The sequence below is a fragment of the Emys orbicularis genome, chromosome 3, assembly GCF_028017835.1.
Source record: "Emys orbicularis isolate rEmyOrb1 chromosome 3, rEmyOrb1.hap1, whole genome shotgun sequence".
Classification (NCBI taxonomy): domain Eukaryota; kingdom Metazoa; phylum Chordata; order Testudines; family Emydidae; genus Emys; species Emys orbicularis.
In genome coordinates this window covers 12806714-12831605 of record NC_088685.1, presented here as the reverse complement: position 1 = coordinate 12831605, position 24892 = coordinate 12806714, and positions in this window count along the sequence as shown.

The window sequence follows — 24892 nt, the reverse complement described above, 5'->3', positions numbered from 1 at the left end:
CCACTCCTCTACAATACGTCAGGGTGCCTAAGTAAGATATAAGTAAAAACAAAGGATAGCTGTCTGTCATGGCAAAGTCTGTCATATTCCTGCAGAGGGACCTGTTGAGACTTTGCTGTCTACACAACATTAAAAATATGGGAAATTCACACAGGCACTGCTGGATTCCAAAGAACCATCTTCATTTCTAGTACAAAAATACTAGGCCAGGTTACCCATGAACATTTTGGCATCAGCACAGTTCTGCTGGATACAGCAGCAGAAGATTCTCAAGGCCATTAGAGAGCCCCCCACTGTTTAAATGGAAACTACCCAATTCCTATACACCACTTAATGCCCCCATGTCCACACACACATAGTTATGGCTCACAGTATCTTCAATATTATTAGGGTTATTTTACGATTTCAGAAGGATTAGAAATTTCTGCGTATGGGGGTGAATACATAAAAACAGGAAAATCAACTAAATACACAGAGTATAGATCAATAGTGTATAAAAGAGATGGACAACCTACACACACACACAATCTGGTGCCAAGCCACTTGTCGGAGGGAGTTGTTTCTTGAACACCTCTCTGAACCATGTTGTCTTGTCCAAAGCCCACTGGTCAGTGAGACTCTATCTATTCACTTTGGTCAGCTTCATAACAGTCTGAGAATGTTTAATTAATTGGTGTAGTTGTTCAGGATGTAATCCTGGCCCCATGGAACTCAACACAAAAATCCCATTGATTTCCATGGGGCAAGTATATCACCCTAGATTGTAATTTCCTCTAGACAAGGATTTGTCAACTGTAACGATGACACAGAAAATATGGAATTTATTACTGCTAATGATGTCACATACATTACAGGCCTAGGACATGTAATTTAGGCCTAAGCCCTTAAAACATGTCAAACAGCAAGTGCTGCATCTGTGGTTCACAATGGAGTTAGATTGAGTAACACCAACAGTCAATAGCGAACCACAAACCCTTTCTAAGTTGTGAAGTAACTTCATCTTTTATTGGATTCTTCTATATTATATGCTTTATATTTCAAAGTTTGTAACAGAGCAGTATAATATATTATAATAGAGATTATAAAAAAAAAAATCTATCTTGAGTATTCTGCAACAGAACCCTGCATTCCGAGGAAGTTTCATAGCCAAGTTGATCTAACTACAGTGTATAGAAATGAGTTTGGACAACTTGTGTGTGTGTGTGTATGTGTGTATGTATATACACACACACACACACACACACACACACCCCTCTACCCCGCTATAACGCGACCCCATATAACATGGGTTCGCGTATAGCGCGGTAGCAGCGGGGCTCCGGCGGCGCTTTAAAGGGTCCAGGGCTCTGGCTGCTGCGGGGAGCCCCGGGCCCTTTAAATCACCACTGGAGCCCTGCCACCCCTACCCCGGGGCTGCAGCAGAGGGGCTCGCCGCAGCGGCTGGAGCCTGGTGCTCTTTAAATCACCGCCGGAGCCCTGCCACCCCTACCCCGATATAACAGGTTTCAGCTATAACGCGGTAGGGCTTTTTGGCTCCCCACGACCGTGTTATAGCGGGGTAGAGGTGTATATGTATATCTGGGTACTGGGTATGTGTATGTATGTGTGTGTGTGTGTGTGTGTGTATATATATATATATATATATATATATATGATTATAAGCAAATGCCCACCCCACAGTACACTGTGCAGTATCCTTTGCTGCAGTTTTTCACCTTGTGATGTGAAAGTCCAATGAATCAATATTCCTTTAATATGCCACTCCCCTCTCCCTCCACTGCACCGCACTCCAGTTAGCTATCCTTTGTTAGCGAATACCTAGCGTTCAGAGGCACACTCACATAGGTTCATCCTCCACCCTTGGAGGTTGGGGGTATCGAACAAGATGTAAGCAAGGTCTGAATGAACTCTCCCCTGACAGCTAGTGATGAGCTGGAGAGGAGTAAAGGATTCAGGGCCAGACTGCATATACATGAACACACCTACATTGACTAGGTAGGAGCAGACAGAGCTGTGTTGCCAAAGTGACCAATTCTAGCTGGTGTTGGGTTACAAATCACTTCAGTATCAAATGCAGGAGTAATGAAATGTTGTTATTCTGACTGTATGAATAAAGGGCAGCAGCCTGTCTTGATTGTGGGGGTCACACTCAACTGAACTTGCTAAGCGGGGGCTCAGATGCCATCCCCTTATGAAAAGTAAAAAGGATTAGGGGAGAGGCGGTTTTGCCTGGAGGTATGGGTTCTGCCTAAGAGTCCTAGGCATTGGGAGTCTTTCATTTTGTTATGTGATCTCTAGAACTGAAATCATAGAATATCAGGGTTGGAAGGGACCTCAGGAGGTCATCTAGTAAATCATCCCAGCCAGGGTTTTGTCAAGCCTGACCTTAAAAACCTCTAAGGAAGGAGATTCCACCATGTCCCTAGGTAAGCCATTCCAGTGCTTCACCACCCTCCTAGTGAAAAAGTTTCCCCTAATATCCAACCTAAACCTCCCCTACTGCAACTTGAGACCATTATTATATGCTGTTGGACAGTGATTCTACCCAGCCTGCTTCAGCACTGAGGTTCCCCCACTAAGGGCTAAAAATCCCTGAGTTGTGTGGAACTTCAAGAGACTGACCCACAGAGGTCCCAGCAGAAATGCAAGTGGCTGCAGAAGGTGACAGCTGATAGAGTGGCCCATGGGGTGACTGATGCCAGAACAAGTGCCTGGATGGGAGAGCGAGCATGGAGCCTTCTCTCCTGCCCCCCACCACAGTGAAAGGTGAATTCACACTGCTGAACTCTGGGCCTTCATCGGCCAAGGACAACAACTGGGAGTGGGGTGTGGTGGAGAGAGAAGGGAGGGGTAGTTTAAAGGAACTTTGGTTGTTGGATTCAAAAACCTGAGGGAAAAGACACTGCCCAAAGCACTCTGGGGTAGGTGGTTTGCTCGTGGTTTTATGTTTATGAATCCTGCTTGCACTGTTTTCCCAAATTAATGCTGGGTGACTCCCCTCCTTTTATTAAAAAGTCTCTTTTCTACACTCACACTCTGTGCTTGCCAGAGGGGAAGTATTGCCTCTTAGAGGCACCCAGGGGGTGGCATGTAATTTTCCCAGGTGGCTGGATGGGGGCTTGAGCCGGTTCTGTTCTTTGTTGAAAAGGAACCTCCTAGACATTGAATGTGTCCCTGATCGCTGCTGACTCTACCTGGCAGAAGGGTTACATTAGCAAATACCCAGAGGTCAGAGGCGTGCTCACACATGGGTTCACCTACCACTCTTGGTAGTGAGGGGCATCGAACAACACCTGAGGTTCTACTGCCATTATTTTTCTGCTGCTGCCAGACACTCATTGCTATTTCTGCAACATCATGTTCTGAGACTCTGCTACTTAAGCCAGTTGTAAGTGGTTTCAGCAGGTAGTAGGGAACCTCACTGCTAGTGCAATAGCTGTTATTTTTCACTACAACACCATCCCTACACCACTCCCTAGACCTCCTCATCAAGTCATATCAGCTTCTGTAACCAGTGAGGTTCAGTTTAGGGTGACCCCCTCACTCAGGCCATGCTAAGTACAGTTTTGCTGCCCTTTACTCATACAGTAAAGATAACAACATTTCATTACTGGTGTGTTCAAATACTAAAGTGATTTGTAACCCCAAATTGACCACTTTGGAAAAGCAGCTCCACCCGTGTAGCACCTAGGCAGAGTAGGTGTGTCTGCAAATACAATCTGCTCCTGAAGTCATTTTCCCAGGTCATCACCAGATGGCAGGAGAGAGCTCATTCAGACCCTACTTACATATCGAACTATGGTTAAGTTTGTATACGTAACAAGGCTGTGATAAGGCATTGAAAATTTGAGTTGATTTGTTATTACTTCATAAATTGTAACTTCACATGAAGAATTAGTTTTTATAACTTTCATGAATACGAGTATCTAACCACCTTGTTTTCTTGTTTTGTACTTTCTTAATAACTTTCAATTCTATTTGGCTAATACAAATCATACTTGTGCAATAATTCTTCACCCTGTACTTAGACTAAGAAATAAAGATCCAAAGAACAGTGAGAAACCTAATATAAGTAACTGGTATATTAAAATTACTTACAAAACATCTGTTTAGAAATATATATTTTACTTCCCTCATTGCATCTTGCTGCTGCTTGCTGTTTCAACCACCCACGGTCCGATCTGCACTGGACATGCTCTTCCTGTCACAGGCCACACAGAACTGAATATCTGGATGGGACACAGAAAAAATGAAGTCTGGCCAACCACTTTCACAACACCCTCTGTTCCAGGGGCAGGAACACTCAGTTGGAAAGGAGAAGACCATGAAATTAAAATGTAACTTCTGCTACTCACTAGTGTTAACAATTCTGTGCCCTTCACAACCTGACTTATAAAGTAAGGCCTCATGTCCCACTGAGAGGTTACACAGCTAGGAATGGAACCCAGTCTGTAAAATGACAACGCCTCATGTCAGTGACTTAGCCCTCTATTGTTTCTCAGAAAGAATTTGCCACATCTATGTGGTGTCATTCCCAGAAATGCCAATATCTGAAGGTGGGACAGTATGTACAGCAATGACACCAGGAACATGAGCTCACACATGTGTATGTGACCCACATCCCAGTGTAAAATGATTGAATTTGTTATTGGTATAACTAGCCACATGTTGGCAGCTGATAGAAGATTACACCTTTCAGATGCTTCAGGATCTTTGCATGTCACTTTCCCATCAACTGAAGGAAGCATCTTATTTTCAATAGTTTGCTGAAGACAGATAGAACCACAGTATTTGCAGTAATGCCAGCCTCAAGAGATCAAAAATCATGTATTTTACCCATTTATGAAATCAAAAAATCGTGAATGAGACCCCACAAAATCATGATCTTGCCCCAGATTTATTGGGAAAGGTGATGTTGGCCCCTGCTACAGGAGCTCTCACCCCCACAGCTAACTGTCCCCTGTCCGGCATTTAATTCTATCCCTCCACAGGCCGCACCCAATCAGTTAAACCCCTGCTCATTAATTCAGCCACATCTTAGTTCAGTCTCATGTCTGCTCTCCCAGGGCATCTTGACCCCCTCTCCCAGGCCTTGGTAGACTAAAGCAGGGTCCCCTCACCCCATTTCATGCTGGGGAGATGCCTGCTGTAGACTCTCACCCGCTTCTGTCTTTTCCCAGCCTGGGTGTTGCACGGGGAAGGTCAGGTGTAGAGATAGTGTCCCATCCTCATTGCTCACAGAAGGAATGAGGGAGCCACCCTCAGTTGCTGGGCTCATTAGCTCCTTCCTCCCTCCCACCCCTCCTGCGAGAACAGGTTCAGATTGCTGCAGGAGAGGGAGAGATCTCTGTCTGCTGCAGCTCCGATTGCTTCTTCTTCCCCAGGAGGAGTGCAAGTGAGGCAGGCTGTCAGGAATCAGGGCCTGCAGCAAGGCCAGTCTCCCGGCAACCTGTAGTGGGCACTGTATTGGCTGCCCCACCTGACTCGTGGGAAGAGTCGGCCGACCGGATCCTAAGCCCAGGAGCAGTTCAGTGGATGCTCAAAGCACTTGCCCATGGCTGCGATAGTTCCTGCTTGTTCCCAGCCTTACTGCCAAATCCCAGTCATGTGACATAGGCAGTCAGTCAGTGGGCTCAAACTGGCTTGGGGGTTGGAGTTTCTTGTGTCATTGCCAGACTGGCCCCATGTCTGGCCAAACTCATGTGTCTCAAGCAAATATCAGGAGAGTTGGCAGCACTATATTTGCCTGTCTGAGAGGGTTATGAGCAGCTATGAATAGAGCTCTTCTGGGAGCCCGCACCCTGGTCACTTAGAACATGCAGGGGAACTGGCTGTAGTTAGAGTAGGAGGGAGCGAGGCAGTCTGGGTTTGGAAGTTTAGTGGGGATCATTTGCACCTGTCTGGAGTCGGATGCGCTAACGTGGTAATTAGCTCACCTGCTGGCTAGCTCACAGAAGAAAGCAAGCAGTATAAAATGCTGACCAAGGAGTAAGCAAAGTCCCTACTATCTGCTACTACATTATGCTGTACCAGGAGCATAAGGCAAATAATAATAATAATAATGACACTTGAAGGTGCCCTCATGGAATGTGTGTGCTGTTTAAACCCCAGGAGGAATTACAAGCCAGGGTTTTTGCAAGGGAAACACATCTGCAGCTTGATTCTGATGTCAGTTACACCAGTTTTATGCTAGTGTAACTATGATGGCTTCAGTGGAGTTACTCCTGATTTACAGCAGTCAGTGTAACAGGGAAGTGAATCAGCTATGAGACCTGAATGCGGTTTGGCCTGGTTTCCTTTTTCTCATTAATGTAGAAGATGAGGTTTTGGAGCGGGGGGAGGGGGTCTAGGTGCCATAAAGTACCTCGGGTGTAGAGTCAGTCTGTGACTGAACCCAGCCCTCTGACACAACAAACTGAAAGGATTTGTAACAATTATAAGAAATACAGATTTACCCACAGGAGCTCATTGAAACCTACGGAGATGTGTAGACCCTGGTGTACAAACCCCAGGTTTGGAAATAACATGATATGGATGTTGTTAGGGTATTGTATTTTTCATTCTAAAAAATAAACTAAATGGCTTTGTAATGGAGACAAATGATAAAAACAGCCCCCTTGTCTCCCACCAACAGATAATCTTACTGAAGTGTGTATCTCAAACCAACTTGCTTTTATTAAAAGGAGAGTAACAAATCTTATATGGATGATACGAGGGCTCCCTTGAGCTCACAGGTTCTTTACAGCCCAGCTAAATAGCACTTCAGCATTCCATTGAAGCAGGATATGATGATTTTCAAAGCAAATGGCTGTCTCCCACATTCCCAGAGATCCTGCCTAGACAATCAGTCAAGGTATCAACTGTACATAGAAAAGAGAATCACATTTGTTGATGTTTTCCCACAAAACAGTAATAATAATATGTTTGATTTCAAATCAAAAGGCACAGGAGGAATTGCACAGTCACCCTGTGGTGGGTGAAGAGGTTCCTGGTTAACTCTCAGAGGGGTAGCCGTGTTAGTCTGGATCTGTAAAAAGCAACAGAGAGTCTTGTGGCACCTTAGTCTTAAAGGTGCCACAGGACTCTCTGTTGCTGGTTAACTCTGGCACCTGGAATTCATTTTCCCTACTGCAACATTCTATTACAGAGTTTTAAGGGGAATAGTCATATGTATCTAAACAGGCTGCCTATAAAAACAATACTGCAGAAAAGCATGACTCTCACTCCAGTACAGTTGTTCTACCACACACACCTTGAGCACAGCTGAAGCTTAAATGACAGATAATTACTTACATGATAAATCACTTACTTTTAACAAATGAAGAGAAATTCCAATTCTCTCTGAAAGCTGACACTATTCGGGTGGCAGTTGCATACCAGCAAATTAATTCCAGAAACTGCAGAACTGGAATTCATTTGCAAACTGGACACCATCAAATTAGGCCTGAATAAAGACTGGGAGTGGATGGGTCATTACACAAACTAAAAACTATTTCCCCCCCTACTGATACTCACACCTTCTTGTCAACTGTTTGAAATGGGCCACCCTGATTACCACTACAAAAGTGATTTTTCCTCCTGCTGATAATAGTCAACTTTAATTGAATTGTCTTGTTAGAATTGGTAAGGTAACCCCCATCTTTTCATGTACTCTGTATATATATCTTCCTACTGTATTTTCCACTCCATGCATCTGAAGAAGTGGGTTTTAGCCCACGAAAGCTTATACCCAAATAAATTTGTTAGTCTTTAAGGTGCCACAAGTACTCCTCGTTGTTTTTGCTGATACAGACTAACATGGCTACCACTCTGAAACCTTTCATATTGTATGTGTGTTTAATGAGCTTCTGTGATGCTAGGTTTTTACTGAGAAACTTGTTCAGTGCTAAGTCAAACTGTTTGCAATAACAAATGTTACACCTACACAGTTACCTTTCTCAACTAAACTTGTAATGTCATCTAAAATTAAATTAGGTTTATTTATCAAATTCTAATGCCCTAAAAGCCCTGCTGAGTGGCATTAACTATATTCTTAACCTTTAATTCTTTATTGATTGAGTCATTTCCCCCATTATTTTGCTGGGAATTGATGTCAGGATAATTTTTACTCAAATCATCCCACCTACCCTTGTTACCTATTGGCAGAATATTAACACTCTTCTAGTCTTCTGGAATCTCCCTGACATTCCAAAATTTGTTACCAATGATTAATGGAACAATGCTCCCCTCAGCCAGTTCTTTGAGGATTACATAATGGAAATTATCCAGCTCTGCCGATTTAAAAATGTCTATCCCTAGTAGATGTTATTTAACATCCTCCTAATTTTCTAATGGATAGATAGTAATCACCATCCTGCTTCTTTCCAAATACAGAAGAGAAATATTTAGTGAACACTTCTGCCTTTTCTGCCTCATTATTAACTATTTTATCAACATCTACGAATGGGCCCCCTTTTCCTGCTGATAATTTTTTTTAAAGCCTTCTTATCCTTAGCCCTACTAGCCATAGATTCATATCATATTCACCTCTACCTCGATATAACGTGACCTGATATAACACGAATTCGGATATAATGTGGTAAAGCAGTGCTCGGGGGGGCGGGGCTGCGCACTCCGATGGATCAAAGCAAGTTCAATATAACGCGGTTTCACCTATAACGCGGTAAATTTTTTGGCTCCCGAGGACAGCGTTATATCGAGGTAGAGGTGTAGCTAAACATCACTTCTAATTTAGATTGACTGTTATCTATTTCCCCTGTTTCCCATTTGATATAGATACTGTTTTATTTCTAATTGTTTCCTTCACACCCCTGCAGATTGATACAGATTAGACTCAGCCTCTGCATTCACTCCTCGACATTTTTGTTTTTCCTACTTGATTTTCCTAGTGTAAAATATAAAAGTTATGTAGACAATGGGTATTCAGGCCCCAACCACTGCCCATATATGAAGTTTCAGCAGCATATGGAGACTGTACAAGAACCATAAAGGGGCTCGGGGCTTTTGGGATTCTCCCAAAGTATGAGGAGCTCACAGCTGCCATAATAGGGCTATTATGTCCCTGTTGCAAGCCATGGAGTTGGGATGGTGCTGGAGAAGTTGGTGGAAGCTGCCAGGTCTATGGGGGAATCCCTGTAGAACTGAGCATTGCAGAGAATCTGGGCTGCTCCAGGCTGTGGAATATCCCACAGGCAACCTGGGTAAGGCTGTTGTATGTAAGAGCAGCCAGAAGTGTGGTTCTCATACATGTTGGGGCCATTCCAGCCCCTAGGTGGCCTAGAATGTAGGCAATACAGATGTGGCTTGAAGTGTCCTTTGCCTCTGGGCTGGGCCATGTGTGCGGAGCCTCCGAGAGCATTAAACAACAGCTTGGATGTAAGAAGGAGAGGAACAAATCTTTCTGTTCACACTGCAATGTCTCTCATGTGGAATGCTGAATTTACCTTCGACAGCAAACGTCCTCATTAGAGCATCTTGCAATGGGTCTCAAATTATAGGGGAGACATCTCCGAAAGTAACAGACTCCCCCACGGTGTCTATACAGCCAGCTGAGAGTCTGTGCCTGGGAGAATTCTGCAGAAAGAAAAAGCGTGTTAATCATCCTTCTGGAAAGCAGGGTAAATAAGGGCTGTCATTTCAGGATGACAGGCATTTCCCATTCACTTACACCTGGTCAAATCAGCCCAATCATCTTCCAGCGCAAAAGTTTAGCACAGCTTTAGTACCACTTAAATGGTTGTAGTTCTGTGCAAATTTAGTGGCTGACTCTAAGAAAGGAATTGAGTGAGTTCTTTAAATGGGCCACTGGTTTTCAGAGGTATAGTTCTCAACTCTACAGCCCGAGCATGGACATCCTTTGCTGCCCCCATGCCTTTAAGTGATAGAAAGCAAGTAGCTGCCCAAATCTCTACCTTCCTTTAGTGGGTGCTGCTGTGGGTTTGATTCCCTCTGGCTCTGACAGTGATGTGCCAGGCTGTATTATCAGTGCAATTTGGCTAAGTAGGGTTGAATTGGCTCAGCACCAGGTTGGATGACGACAACTTTTTGAAAGAGAAGGGCTTGAAAAAGTCCCTTCTGGTATGAACACCTGTCTGTCCGTGATACTGTGCAGAGATTTTTTTTCTGAAGACCCACTCATGTATAGTTTCTTGATGACCAATTGCCACTCTTTGGTTATACCCGACGGACCTGTTAATTTGGAAACACAGCCAAAATGTGCACAGCCAAAACGTGTAGAATATTTAGAACACTGCCCCACCCAGATTATATCATTTCTAGGAACAAAGCTAAGCACATACATGTGGTAGGTTCTGAGAGAGAATGGGGCTAAGACACTGAGATGAGGGACTGTCATTTTATAGACCTGGGTTCTATTCCCAGCTGTGTAACCTGTTAGTGGGACATGAGGCCTGACTTTATAATACAGACTGTGAAAGGCACAGAATTACTAACACTAGCCAGCGGCAGAAGTTACATTGTAAATTACAGTCTTCCAGCTCCCAGCCCTATTCACCTTCTCCTAGACTAAAGACATATTGAATGGGCTTGGCATGAGTTCATTTTGTCTGTATCCCATCTGGTTGTTCAATTCTGTGATTGCCTGTTTTAGGAAGAGTATGCACAGGGCAGGTAGAAGCAGTAAGCAGCAAGCCTCAGAAAGATCTGAGGAAAACACTATGGGAATATTTTTTTCCACTGGTCATAATTCAGTCAAATCTCAATGATTTTTATTGGGGGCAGAAAACACACAACCCTGATCTCTGAACAATCTGCCAAATTTCATGTTATCTTCTGCAAACTGAAAAGGTGCTATAACTCATAAGAAAAAAGTCAGATATGTTTTTCTAATAGAAATGGTTAGATAACCTTAGTGCAAGCTCCCAGATACCCCTCTGCATCATCCCTCATTTTCATTTATATCTTACCTGGAACACCCTGGAGCACAAGAAAGACAACAGCAAAGAACAGATAAAGGATCTTCATGGCTGAAGGTCAGCTGGGAACTTAGCATCACTAGACAGAAGAGACACAAAGACAGAGTCCCTATATTTAGTGGTCATGGAGGTCTAATGAGCTCTAGAAATATTATTTTAATCCAAATGAAATGTATGTGTTCTGTAATCTCTTAATAATAATGATGGCTACCTATACAGCTGCATCGAAAAACAAGGAGGATTTCAGAGAACTACAATTGTGAGGCAAACTATATTTTTCAAACAAGCATTTTGTAATTAATAATATATGGAGATATACCTATCTCATAGAACTGGAAGGGACCCTGAAAGGTCATCAAGTCCAGCCTGCTGCCTTCACTAGCAGGATCAAGTACTGATTTTGCCCCCGATACCTAAGTGGTCCCCTCAAGGATTGAACTCACAACCTGGGGTTTAGCAGGCCAATGCTCAAGCCACTAAGCTATCCCTCCCCCAAGGTCAAATCTGTTACAGCACACTCCCATTTATCTGACCAGTGTGGGAGACATCCAAAACCTTCGATAGCAGGCATTTGGTCACACAAATGTGCAGGAGAATTTAGTGCTAGAAGCCAGAGGGAACAAGAAGGAAGAGGAGGAGGAAGATCGAGCTGAGCTTTGCTTCACCCCTACATGCTGCAGTGATGGTGGTCCCCAAGGTGCTGCATGGACAGAGCCCAAAGGGAGGCAGAGGGAAGGGTGGAGGAGAGAAAGGAGAAGGAAGGAGGGAGGAGAAAGGGAAGGAGCCGCTTCCTTGATGCTGCTTGAATGTTTCCCATCACTGACAGCTGTGGGGGAGCAAGCCAGCCCTCTCCCTCATTATTTGTACTGGTGCTTGTGGAGCCCAGAGATGTCAGTGTCAGGATGTCCTCAGGAAGCAATAAGGAGGCTGCTATTTCCTGTTGCTACTCCCCCTCTCCTCTTCCTCTCCTTCCAGTTTTCTCTCCACCCTCCTCCCCTCTTCATCCTCTCTTCATTCCCCTCCCGGCTGCTCTGTTCTCTTTGCCATAACTCCTGTCCTGTGTCTCCCTTTGTCCTTTCTCTCCTTGAACACTTCTTCTTTCAGTCTTCACCTTAACGCCTTCATCTGTTTCTTTCTTGCTTGTTTGCTTTTTCTGTCCCTCTCACCTATTCTCTCCACCCCACCTTCTCCCTAATTCTTCCCTTTTTTCCTTGTCCTCATCTCTAACTTTGGAAATCCTCCCAAATCGCAGCTCCCACAGCCCTAAGGTTAGTTCATCAGAGGGTGATTAACTAACACAGCACTACAGGGGGGACCCACTGGGCATTCGGATAACTAGGATTTCTTGATAGAGGGAATTCAGATAACTGAAATTATCCTGCAGATGGTTTTACCTCAGATAGCTTTAAAATAATCAAGTTTTTATTGGAGTAAACAAAATGCATGGGATTTTGCTACTTATCCATTAAAACTGGCATGAAGGCGTGTTCTCCAGCTCTGCATCACAGTGGCCCCAAGTGGTTTCTCGAGATAGCTAGAAAGTTCATCCAGGTAGTTCATTCACTCAAGGGGTTATCAGAGCTGTCTTCTTCTCTTTCTGGATCTCACAACCATCTCCCTGGACAGGACTATAAAGGAAGAGTTAATAGGGTGAGTATAAGGGAAGCAATATTAGTAGTTACCAGATTGTGGGCACTCTTAGTAGCCAGATGATGACAGTCCCACTCGCCGTCTCTGTCATCCAGTTATATGTGCTTCAGGGAGTGATGCTTTGACCCAAAGTGCCTGTTTTATAAAGTTTCTGAAGACTTGGTTTCTTCTTGGCAAAGCTGCTGTGGGCCACTCAGAAAGAACCCTCGCATGATATTCTTATCGATAAACTAGGCAAATACAATTTAGATGGGGCTACTATAAGGTGGGTGCATAGCTGGCTGGATAACCGTACTCAGAGAGTTGTTATTAATGGTTCCCAATCCTGCTGGAAAGGCATAACGAGTGGGGTTCCGCAGGGGTCTGTTTTGGGCCGGCTCTGTTCAATATCTTCATTAACGACTTAGATATTGGCATAGAAAGTACGCTTATTAAGTTTGCGGATGATACCAAACTGGGAGGGATTGCAACTGCTTTGGAGGACAGGGTCATAATTCAAAATGATCTGGACAAATTGGAGAAATGGTCTGAGTTAAACAGGATGAAGTTTAACAAAGACAAATGCAAAGTGCTCCACTTAGGAAGAAAAAAAATGTGTCACTTCAACAACTATGGCATTGGGAGAGCCCAAAATAACCACCACTGAACCTTTTCCAATTCCAAGATATCTTTTTTTGAGATGGGGAGACCACATCTGCAGGCAGTATTCAGGGGCAGGGAGAAGTGGGGGTTAGATGGGTCAGGGGTTGGGGGGGGCAGTCAGGGGACAGGCAGCGGTTGGATAGGCATGGGAGTCCTGGGAGTTTGTCAGGGGACAGGTAGGGGGTGGGGTCCTGGGGGGAAGTTGGGGGGGGTCTCAGGAGGGGGCAGTTGGGGGCAGGGGTCTCAGGAGGGGGCAGTTGGGGACAAGGAGAAGGGAGGCTTAGATAGGAGGTGGGATCCTGGGGGGCAGTTAGGGGCAGGGGTCCCGGGAGGGGGTGATCAGGGGACAGGGAGCAGGAGGGGTTGGATGGGTTGGGGTTTCTGTGGGGGGCAGTCGGAGGGAGTGGATGGGGGCAGGGTGGGGCTGCTCCCTCCCCGTGGAGTGTCCTATTTTTTGAATGTTAAAATATGGTATCCCTACTCACAGTGCAGCTCTCCATTCACTGCAGCATGAGGTCTCAGCTCCCTCCCTCCCTCCCCCTCTTTCCTGTTGGTAGTGGCCAAGGGAATGCTGGGAAATGTAGTTCTTTCCCTGCTCCAGGGCTGGCTCTATAGGCAGGGAGCTAACCAAGGAACTACAGCTCCCAGGGCCCCCTGTTGGTTCTCAAATCCCATGCTGGATCCCTGCCGCCCCTGCAAATGGGCTGCCCCAAGCACATGCTTGCTTTGCTGGTGCCTAGAGCCGCCCCTGCTGCAAACCCATGTCCTGCTCCTGCCTAGGACTCCATTATCCCCTCCATAGGAATTCTTATTTTTTACCCTGTGATGTACCAGAATGAAATTGAGTTTTCGGATAGTAATTCTCAGGATCACTGGTTCTCTTTTTTACAGTATTAGCCAGGAAGGATGGCTTATAGATCAGTCACAAGAGGGATGGCAAAAGTCATGGCTCAGCTCCAAGTTCTGCCACCGTGTCCGTATGTGCTGTGGGCAATTCATTTGGGGCCAGGTTTTTAAAGGTATTTAGCCACGTAAAAATGCAGCGAGGTGCCTAATGGACTTCCAAAAGTCTGGGTGCTTGAGGTGCCTAAATAACTTTACAAATCTGGCCCTTTGTGTCTCTGGCTTTCAGCTCTTCAAGTGTAAGATAGTGTTAATAATACATCAGCTGGCTTGTCTATTTTGATTGTAAGCCATCTGGAGCAGGGACTGTCTCTTACTAGGTAACTGTACATTGAGCCTAGCACAGGGGTTCCCAAACTGTAGTACATGTACCCCTCGGGGTACACGAGACTTCTCTGGAGGGAACGCAGGAGAAATTGTGTAATGGTGGATTTTATTTATTATTTTATTTATTGCATTTTCATAATAGGCTACTTGGACGAAACTTTAAAACTCTGTGTGGGGATTTGTTATATAAAATATGGTAGTTAATTGACTTCAAATTGTACCAATAAGAACACAGAGATGCTGATATACAGAGCCCTCGCCTCTAGTCACTGTACAGCGTGAGTTCAGTTGCCCAGCAACTGCCTAGTCTGTCTGAGCTCAGAACTTAGGGGTTGTTTTTTTTCGGTTGTATATGTCACACTATAACTATATCTGTATGGGCAGCTGGCTAAAGACAGGTAGTGTTAAAAAGAACAAACAAAATATCAGTGATGAGATGGGTAGGAGTACACGGGCAGATCTGGAAGGGGGTACGCAGTAAGAAAAAAATTGGGAACCTCTGGCCTAGCACAATGGGACTCTGATCTAGATTGAGGCCTCTGAGCACGACCATAAGGACCCGGTCACTGCATAATAACAACCAGTCATTGAATACAACAACCTGCATCATGGCAGACCCATAGAATAAGCTCACACAAGAAAACTTATCAGATAAAGTACACTGGGGACTACTCCAAAACCTTTCAATGCCAGTGGGGGTCTTTCCATTGGCTACAAAGGATTTGGACCAGGCAGTAGATGTTTCTATATAGTTACTTCCTCATGGAAGCAAGGACTTGAAAATTTTATTCCCAAATATACTCTGGTGCTGTATAGATTTTATCTACTATGTTTAATGGCAGGAGATGTACCGGTACTTTAAATATTCTTGTATCAAAACAAGTTTTCTGCAACTCATAGTCCCCAGCACCCTAAATACAGGAACTGTCTCTCTCCTCTGTATCTTTGGGTCTTTTGTCTCTAGTGATCCTGAATGACCTTCTTACATAAAGACAGGTTTCAGAGTAGCAGCCGTGTTAGTCTGTATCCACAAAAAGAACAGGAGTACTTGTAGCACCTTAGAGACTAACAAAATTATTTGAGCATAAGCTTTTGTGGGCTACAACCCACTTCATCAGATGCATAGAATGGAACATATAGTAAGGAGATATATATACATACAGAGAACATGAAAAGGTGGTGGTTGCCCTACCCACTCTAAGAGGCTAATTAATTAAGATGAACTGTAATCAGCAGGAGGAAAAAAACTTTTGAAGTGATAATCAAGATAGCCCATTTCAGACACTTTATCAACAAGGTGTGAGGATACTTAACATGGGGAAATAGATTCAATGTTTGTAATGGCTCAGCCAGTCCCAGTCTCTATTCAAACCTAAGTTGATGGTGTCTAGTTTCCATATTAATTCAAGTTCAGCAGTTTCTCGTTGGAGTTTGTTTTTGAAGCTTTTCTGTTGCAATATGACTAAATCATTTAAAAAGCCCATTTTCCCAGTTGTTATCTTCATCAGAGCTAGATACAGGCTTATTTCTTAAAAAAAAACCCACTCCAAACATTCTCGCTGCACTGCAGATGCCCTTCCTTCAGCCTGGCACAGGAAACTTTAAATACTTTAACTTTGGCAAAGTTCTAAGTAACAGAAAACAGAGGCATATATCAAAGAAAGTGTCGAGCAACCTCAACTTAAGATGTCGCTCCCTGTGCCACCTATAATTTCTAACTAATTTTAACAAAGGTAACAAAACATTTGGTTCATATTCAAGACGGTGATACATTTGAAGTGAAAATCTGAAAGGAGAACTCAGATAATATGTTATAAGGCATAAAAAACCACAAGGCCCGATGAACCTTAACATCATTATTCTTAACAATTACTAGTATTATTTATTGGTATTTTTAAATGTATGATGCAATCTGACTATCTCACAAATAAAATGTACAGATTGCACAACTACTGGTACAGAACCATATAGAGCAGTTTGTCTCCATATTGATTTAATAGTTATCAACATTATTAGTAATAAACAAAGCAAATGAGTCAAATGACTTTGTTGCAACATGATGAACTATGAAAACAATACAATGTCATCAAAGAATGCAAAAGGACTATACATAAAAGGACATTTCTACTGGTAGCTCAAAGTGCTGACAGAGAAACTGCCACTTGGAGAAAGACAGAGTTGTGTCCAATTGGCCATGGATTGCGCTGCAGAGAGGCCCATAGGAAGTGGCTGGCAGAAGTAAGTTGCTGATCAGAGCTAAAGCAGCAGGTGTTTCTTTTATGTCTCAAAATATTTTACACAATCCATTGTGGCCTAACATGTCTTACACAATCTGGGATGGCATAAGATGTTTTGCACAAAGACCATGAATATTCCAGAGAGAGAAAGTAGCAAGAATTCCAACGTCCAAATTGTGGTAGGACAGTTCAGATTTTCCCCACAAGCAGGGTTTTTCATAGATTCATAGATTCATAGATTCTAGGACTGGAAGGGACCTCGAGAGGTCATCGAGTCCAGTCCCCTGCCCGCATGGCAGGACCAAATACTGTCTAGACCATCCCTGATAGACATTTATCTAACCTACTCTTAAATATCTCCAGAGATGGAGATTCCACAACCTCCCTAGGCAATTTATTCCAGTGTTTAACCACCCTGACAGTTAGGAACTTTTTCCTAATGTCCAACCTAGACCTCCCTTGCTGCAGTTTAAGCCCATTGCTGCAGTTTAAGCCCATTACCTCCCAGGACTCCCATGCCTATCCAACCGCTGCCTGTCCCCTGACTGCCCCCCCAACCCCTGACCCATCTAACCCCCCCTTCTCCCTGCCCCTGACTGCCCCCCCCCCGAACCTCCGCCCCATCCAACCCTCCTGCCCCCTTACCGTGCCACTCAGACCAGCGTGTCTGGCTCCACGCAGCGCCAGATACACTGCTGCATACATGCTGCCGTGCTCCCCCGCAGAGCCACAGCCCCCTCCCCCCCGCCCCCCCAGCACCTGCCTTCCAGATTTGAACAGCTCAAAGTTCAGGAGTGCTCAAGCTCAGTTTGGGCAGCTGTTACTTCATTTCTCCCAAATCAAATATACTGATCCACTGTAACTTGCTGTAGAAAAAGTAGGATAAAATTGAGCAAGAAATGCTTCCCAGTGGTTATTAGGACTGGAATTGCTATTTTCAACAGCCATTGCCTTGTTTGTTTGTTTGTTTAAAAGGAAGACAGTGATATTGCATTGGCAAATTCCCCATAGAAAGAAAGAGAGGAACAAAAGAATAATAAAGGCACCTCAACTTTTCTTCATTTATGTAGGACAGTCTTATAATATGCATCCAGATATCCTCCAATCACACAAGAAGAAAATTGTTCCACTTTACTGCAGTTCTGGAACCATATGGGAACCAGTCCTGTCTGTGTTCTGTGCACATCTAAAATTCCTGCTGAATGACCTGCCGTGGGAGCGAGTTACCAGTGACCCAGGGCTGCGGCGGAAGGAGGGTGCAGGTGCGGGGGGAGAGAGCCCAGGGCTGGGGCGGCAGGAGGTGTGTGTGGGGGGCAGTGGTGGGGGGGAATGAGGGAGCCCAGAGCTGGGGTGTCAGGGGGTGTGGGTGGGGGGGAAGAGCCCAGGGCTGGGGCAGCAGGGGGGTCCGGCGAGGAGCCCAGGGCTGGGACGGGGGGCAGCCAAAATTTTTTTTGCTTGGGGCGGCAAAAAACCTAGAGCCGGCCCTGTCACCCAGCAAGACAGTAGCAGAGACAGGACTAGCACTTAAGTCTCCTGAGTTCCGTCTAGTGCTCTATCCACTAGGCCATAGTGCATTTGAAGTAAGGGGTCATAGTCAGTACAGTCCTGTGGTGTGTGGTGGTTATTTTGGGCTCTCCCAATGCCATAGTTGTTGAAGTGACACATTTTGACTTGTGACCTGTGCTGGCACAGGGGCATCATTGTTAAAACGAGTTTCTCACAGCAGGTTCTTGTTAGACCTGAACACAAGTTAACTGGACCATGTCTCCGATGTCCCATTGGGAAAGTTTAAAAGCCACTGAAGGCCTTGCAGTGCACTGACATACTGGGATTTTCAGAAAGCCTTTGACAAGGTCCCTCCCCAAAGGCTCTTGAGCAAAGTAAGCTGTCATGGGATAAGAGGGAGGGTCCTCTCATGGATCAGTAACTGGTTAAAAGATAGAAAACAAAGGGTAGGAATAAAAATCCATTTCTCAGAATGGAGAGAGGTAAATAGTGGTGTCCCCCAGTGGTCTGTACTGGGACCAATCCAATTCAACATATTCATCAATGATCTGGAAAAAGGGGTAAACAGCGAGGTGGCAAAATTTGCAGGCAATACAAAACTATTCAGGATAGTTAAGTCCAAAGCAGACTGTGAAGAGTTACTAAAGGATCTCACAAAACTGGGTGACTGGGCAACAAAATGGCAGATGAAATTCAAGGTAGATCAATGCAAAGTAAAGCACATTGGAAAACATAATCCCAACTCTACAGATAAAATCATGGGGGCTAAATTAGCTGTTACCACTCAACAAGAGCTCTTGGAGGCATTGTGAATAGTTCTCTGAAAACATCCACTCAATCAGCAGTGGCAGTCAAAAATGGAAACAGAAAGTTACGGGAATCATTAGGAAAAGCATAGATAACAAGACAGAAAATATCATATTGCCTCTATATAAATCCAGGGTACACCCAGATCTTGAATACTGCCTGCAGATGTGGTCTCCCCATCTCAAAAAAAGATATCTTGGAATTGGAAAAGGTTCAGAAAAGGGCTACAAAAATGAGTAGGGGTATGGAACAGCTTCTGTATGAGGAGACATTAATAAGACTGGGACTATTCAGCTTGGAAAAGAGACGACTAAGGGGGGATATGATTGAGGTCTATAAAATCATGACTAGTGGTGAGAAAGTAAACAAGGAAGTGTAATTTACTCCTTCTTATAACACAAGAACTAGCGGTTACCAAATGAAATTAATAGGCAGCAGGTTGAAAACAAACAAAAGAAGTATTTCTTCGCACAACGCGCAGTCAACCTGTGGAACTCCTTGCCAGAGGATGTTGTGAAGGCCAAGACTAGAACAGGGTTCAAAAAAGAACTAAATAAGTTCATGAAAGATAGGTCCATCAATGGCTATTAGCCAAGATGGGCAGGGATGCAATATTATGCCCTGAGTGTCCCTAGGCTCTGTTTGCCAGAAGCTGGGAATGGGCAAGGGGGGGTGGATCACTTGATGATTCTCTGTTCTGTTCATTCCCTCTGAAACATCTGGTATTGGCCACTGTGGGAATACACGATAGTGGGCTAGCTGGACCATTGGTCTGACTCAGTATGGTCATTCTTATGTTACAGCTGTTCAGTCTCCTTGATACCTGTGATGTCATAATCCTGCTCAGTTCTCCAGTCTTCCATGGAGTCTGGATGGAAAGACAGGGTAGATGTCACATGCTGAGCTGGGCCTGAAAGAGCAACCTGTGTTCAGGCAGACAGGGGCTCCTGGGAGAGCAGAGTCAGTGCTCCGTTAAAGAGCACTCCTGAACTTTGAGCTGTTCAAATCTGGAAGGCAGGTGCTGGGGGGGCGGAGGGGAGGGGGCTGTGGCTCTGCAGGGGAGCACGGCAGCATGTATGCAGCAGTGTGTCTGGCGCTGCGTGGAGCCAGACACGCTGGTCTGAGTGGCACGGTAAGGGAGCAGGAGGGTTGGATGGGGCGGAGGTTCGGGGGGGGGGCAGTCAGGGGCAGGGAGAAGGGGGGGTTAGATGGGTCAGGGGTTGGGGGGGCAGTCAGGGGATAGGCAGCGGTTGGATAGGCATGGGAGTCCTGGGAGTTTGTCAGGGGACAGGTAGGGGGTGGGGTCCTGGGGGGAAGTTGGGGGGGGTCTCAGGAGGGGGCAGTTGGGGACAAGGAGAAGGGAGGCTTAGATAGGAGGTGGGATCCTGGGGGGCAGTTAGGGGCAGGGGTCCCGGGAGGGGGTGATCAGGGGACAGGGAGCAGGAGGGGTTGGATGGGTTGGGGTTTCTGTGGGGGGCAGTCGGAGGGAGTGGATGGGGGCAGGGTGGGGCTGCTCCCTCCCCGTGGAGTGTCCTATTTTTTGAATGTTAAAATATGGTATCCCTACTCACAGTGCAGCTCTCCATTCACTGCAGCATGAGGTCTCAGCTCCCTCCCTCCCTCCCCCTCTTTCCTGTTGGTAGTGGCCAAGGGAATGCTGGGAAATGTAGTTCTTTCCCTGCTCCAGGGCTGGCTCTATAGGCAGGGAGCTAACCAAGGAACTACATCTCCCAGGGCCCCCTGTTGGTTCTCAGCTCCCATGCTGGATCCCTGCCGCCCCTGCAAATGGGCTGCCCCAAGCACATGCTTGCTTTGCTGGTTCCTAGAGCCGCCCCTGCTGGGTGACCTTGGGTAAGTCACTGTACTTCTCTGTGCCTCAGTTTCCCATCTCTAAAAGGGGGCTAATGCTACAGACCTCCTTTGTAAAGTGCTTTGAGATCCACTGACTGAAAGTGTTAGATAAGAGGTAGGGCTCTTTATTATCTCATGATATAGGGTGCTTTTCTTAAAGCTCCCTCTGCTGGAGTCAAGTGATTATCTGAGAATCTCAGCTTTTTATTTGATTTTATTTGATTTCATTTTATTTGTTAGCACATTTTAAGCCCTCATGGTTGCAAAGAGAAGCTGGAAAATGTAAATTGAGTGCACCCTAGCGGCTCAGACACCAGAAGGCAAATGAAGAGTTCCCCAGATGAATTTTTTTTTAAGATATCGTTATTTTGAAGTCAATCTCATGATTTTGGTGGGGCCCAGCTCATGGTTTTGGAATCCTTGGGCAGGCGATACCATGAAAGTTTTTCTGCACTTGTAACACTAGATTATCACTTCAGGCTGGGAGATTCTGCTTCACAAGTAGGGAAAAAACGTCCCTTGCCTAGGGGCTTGAGAGTCATAAAGCTTTGAAAAGACCCAGGGTTTTCCTGGGAAATCTGATGCCCTCTCTCCTGCCTAGTTCTGAACTCAGCAGCTCAGCCCCCTTGGGCTGTTGCCACATCCTATCTCCTGATGTAAGCACAGCATTGACAGCTCACAGGCTAGAGGGAGATTGCAGGAGGGCAGCCCCATTCTGACCTAGAGATGACATCAGCACCTGCCAGATGCCAGAGCAGCAACCTGCCATCAGGTGTAGCCTGGGTACTTGCTGTGGTTTAAGAGTGTCTCTAATGTCTTCCACAGTGTCTGAGCCAAGGAAAATGACCTGCGTAGAGATCCTGATAGTCACGCTGCTGGTTATCATCTTATTTGCTGTGCTGAGGCTCACCAAATCTGAGGTAAGTGAGAATCCTAGAGAGAGGGTGTGACAGGTTGGATCACAGAAACCCCCTTGGGAGCTGCCACCTGATGTGCAAAGACTACCTCTGCTCCTGTTTTCCCTGCCAGCTCAGGACTCCAGCACCCTGTTTTGCTGAGCCAGACACTCCCGTCTGCTCCAACACAGACCGAGGGTCTGAATCACTTGTCCCAAAGCTGCAAGTTTACCTGAAAACAGCTCACAGAAGTCTGCTTGTCTTTAGCACTCAGATGCCCAACTCCCAATGGGGTCTAAACCCAGATAAATCCGTTTTACCCTGCATAAAGCTTATGCAGGGCAAACTCATCAATTGTTCGCCCTCTATAACACTGATAGAGAGATATGCACAGTTGTTTGCTACCTCAGGTATTAATACATACTCTGAGTAAATTACTAAATAAAAAGTGATTTTATTAAATACAGACAGTAGGATTTAAGTGGTTCCAAGTAGTAACAGACAGAACAAAGTAAGTCACCAAGCAAAATAAAATAAAATGCGCAAATCTATGCCTAATCAAACTGAATACAGATAATCTCACCCTCAGAGATGCTTCAGTAAGTTTTTTCTCAGACTGGACACCTTCCAGGCCTGGGCACAATTCTTTCCCCTGGTACAGCTCTTGTTCCAGCTCAGGTGATAGCTAGAGGATTCTTCATGATGGCTCCTCTCTCTCCTTTGTTCTGTTCCACCCCTTTATATATCTTTTGCATAAGGCGGGAACCCTTTGTCCCTCTGGGTTTCCACCCCCCCTCACTGGAAAAGCACCAGGTTAAAGATGGATTCCAGTTCAGGTGACATGATCACATGTCACTGCAAGACTTCATTGCCCACTTGCCAGCACACACATATACAGGAAGACTAACAGGTAAACACAACCATCTGCAGACAATGGTCCTGGTTAATGGGAGTCATCAAGATTCCAAACCATCATTAATGGCCCACACTTTACATAATTTCAATAGGCCCTCAGAGTTACATTTTTTATTTCTAGTTTTAGATACAAGAGTGGTACATTTATACAAATCAGATGATCATACTCAGTAGATTATAAGCTTTGTAATGATACCTTACAAGAGACCTTTTGCATGAAGCATATCCCAGTTACGTTATATTCACTTATTACCATATTTTCTCTAAAACTATCCCAGTTACATTATATTGACTTATTATCAAGTTTTTATAAAACCATATAGACTGCACAATGTCACACCCTCCTCCTGAACTTACTGCCAGAGACTTGGACACTGACCATGGCAGAGGCAGTATACCTAAAATTCCTTTTTGGGCTCCCCTATGGGGCAGACACTCCTGTGTCCCCCAAAAGGGAAAGAGATCCTGATCCAGCTGTAGGCTCACAGCTACCAGATATGAGGGACCTTTCGCTGGCCAGCAAAATCCCCCCCTCCCTTTCACTCAGGTTGGGTTTGCTTCCAGCTAGAGTCCTTGGGGTTTGTTCCCACCGCAGCAGTCACCAGGACCCCAACTTCCAGCTCCAGGATACATGTCTCTGTGCACCTCTTCCACTCCATTACAGCCAGGTCATGCTTCTGGGTCTTACTTGCTTTGTCTCTTAAGTCCAGGTTGGTGGGCAGCCTTTTCTTTTTCCAGGTCAGACTTTTCCCAGGCAAATTGTACATCAGTTTCCATTTGTCTTCCCTTGAGACCATCACTCGATGAGCTGGGATACCACAGAGAACTCCCTCCTGCCAGAACAGGCACCCCTCCACTCCTGTCTTGCTAAGTTAGACACTTCAGTCAGCTTCAGCACAGACAGAGGTTGGGCCACACCCATCTGCAGTTCACTGAAACTGAGATGCACTCAGCTCAGGGGCTTCTTAGTTAACAGAGACTTTCCCAGCACCCAGTGTTCAGTCTTTCTGGGCAATTTGCAACGTGTGTAGTTTTAGCTTCTTTTGATCTTCTTCTTACTTATTTTGCTTCCCTTTCTGTCCCTACTTCCTTTTCCCGAAATAAGCAAACAGAAAATAACAAACCAGTAACCACTTTGTCTGTTCTCCAGCCACCACACTTAAAACTCACTTAAAATCACTACCAGTACCTTAAAGCAATCAGCTGTGCACAGACCCTGCTCGACTACGCCACTGTGACAGGTTGGATCACAGAAACCCCCTTGGGAGCTGCCACCTGATGTGCAAAGATTACCTCTACTCCTGTTTTCCCTGCCAGCTCAGGACTCCAGCACCCTGTCTTGTTGAGCGAGACACTCCCGTCTGCTTCAACACAGACCCAGGGTCTGAATCACTTGTCCCAAAGCTGCAAGTTTACCTGAAAACAGCTCACAGAAGTCTGCTTGTCTTTAGCACTCAGATGCCCAACTCCCAATGGGGTCTAAACCCAGATAAATCCGTTTTACCCTGCATAAAGCTTATGCAGGGCAAACTCATCAATTGTTCGCCCTCTATAACACTGATAGAGAGATATGCACAGTTGTTTGCTCCCCCAGGTATTAATACATACTCTGAGTAAATTACTAAATAAAAAGTGATTTTATTAAATACAGACAGTAGGATTTAAGTGGTTCCAAGTAGTAACAGACAGAACAAAGTAAGTCACCAAGCAAAATAAAATAAAATGCGCAAATCTATGCCTAATCAAACTGAATACAGATAATCTCACCCTCAGAGATGCTTCAGTAAGTTTTTTCTCAGACTGGACACCTTCCAGGCCTGGGCACAATTCTTTCCCCTGGTACAGCTCTTGTTCCAGCTCAGGTGATAGCTAGGGGATTCTTCATGATGGCTCCTCTCTCTCCTTTGTTCTGTTCCACCCCTTTATATATCTTTTGCATAAGGCGGGAACCCTTTGTCCCTCTGGGTTTCCACCCCCCCTCACTGGAAAAGCACCAGGTTAAAGATGGATTCCAGTTCAGGTGACATGATCTCATGTCACTGCAAGACTTCATTGCCCACTTGCCAGCACACACATATACAGGAAGACTAACAGGTAAACACAACCATCTGCAGACAATGGTCCTGGTTAATGGGAGTCATCAAGATTCCAAACCATCATTAATGGCCCACACTTTACATAATTACAATAGGCCCTCAGAGTTACATTTTTTATTTCTAGTTTT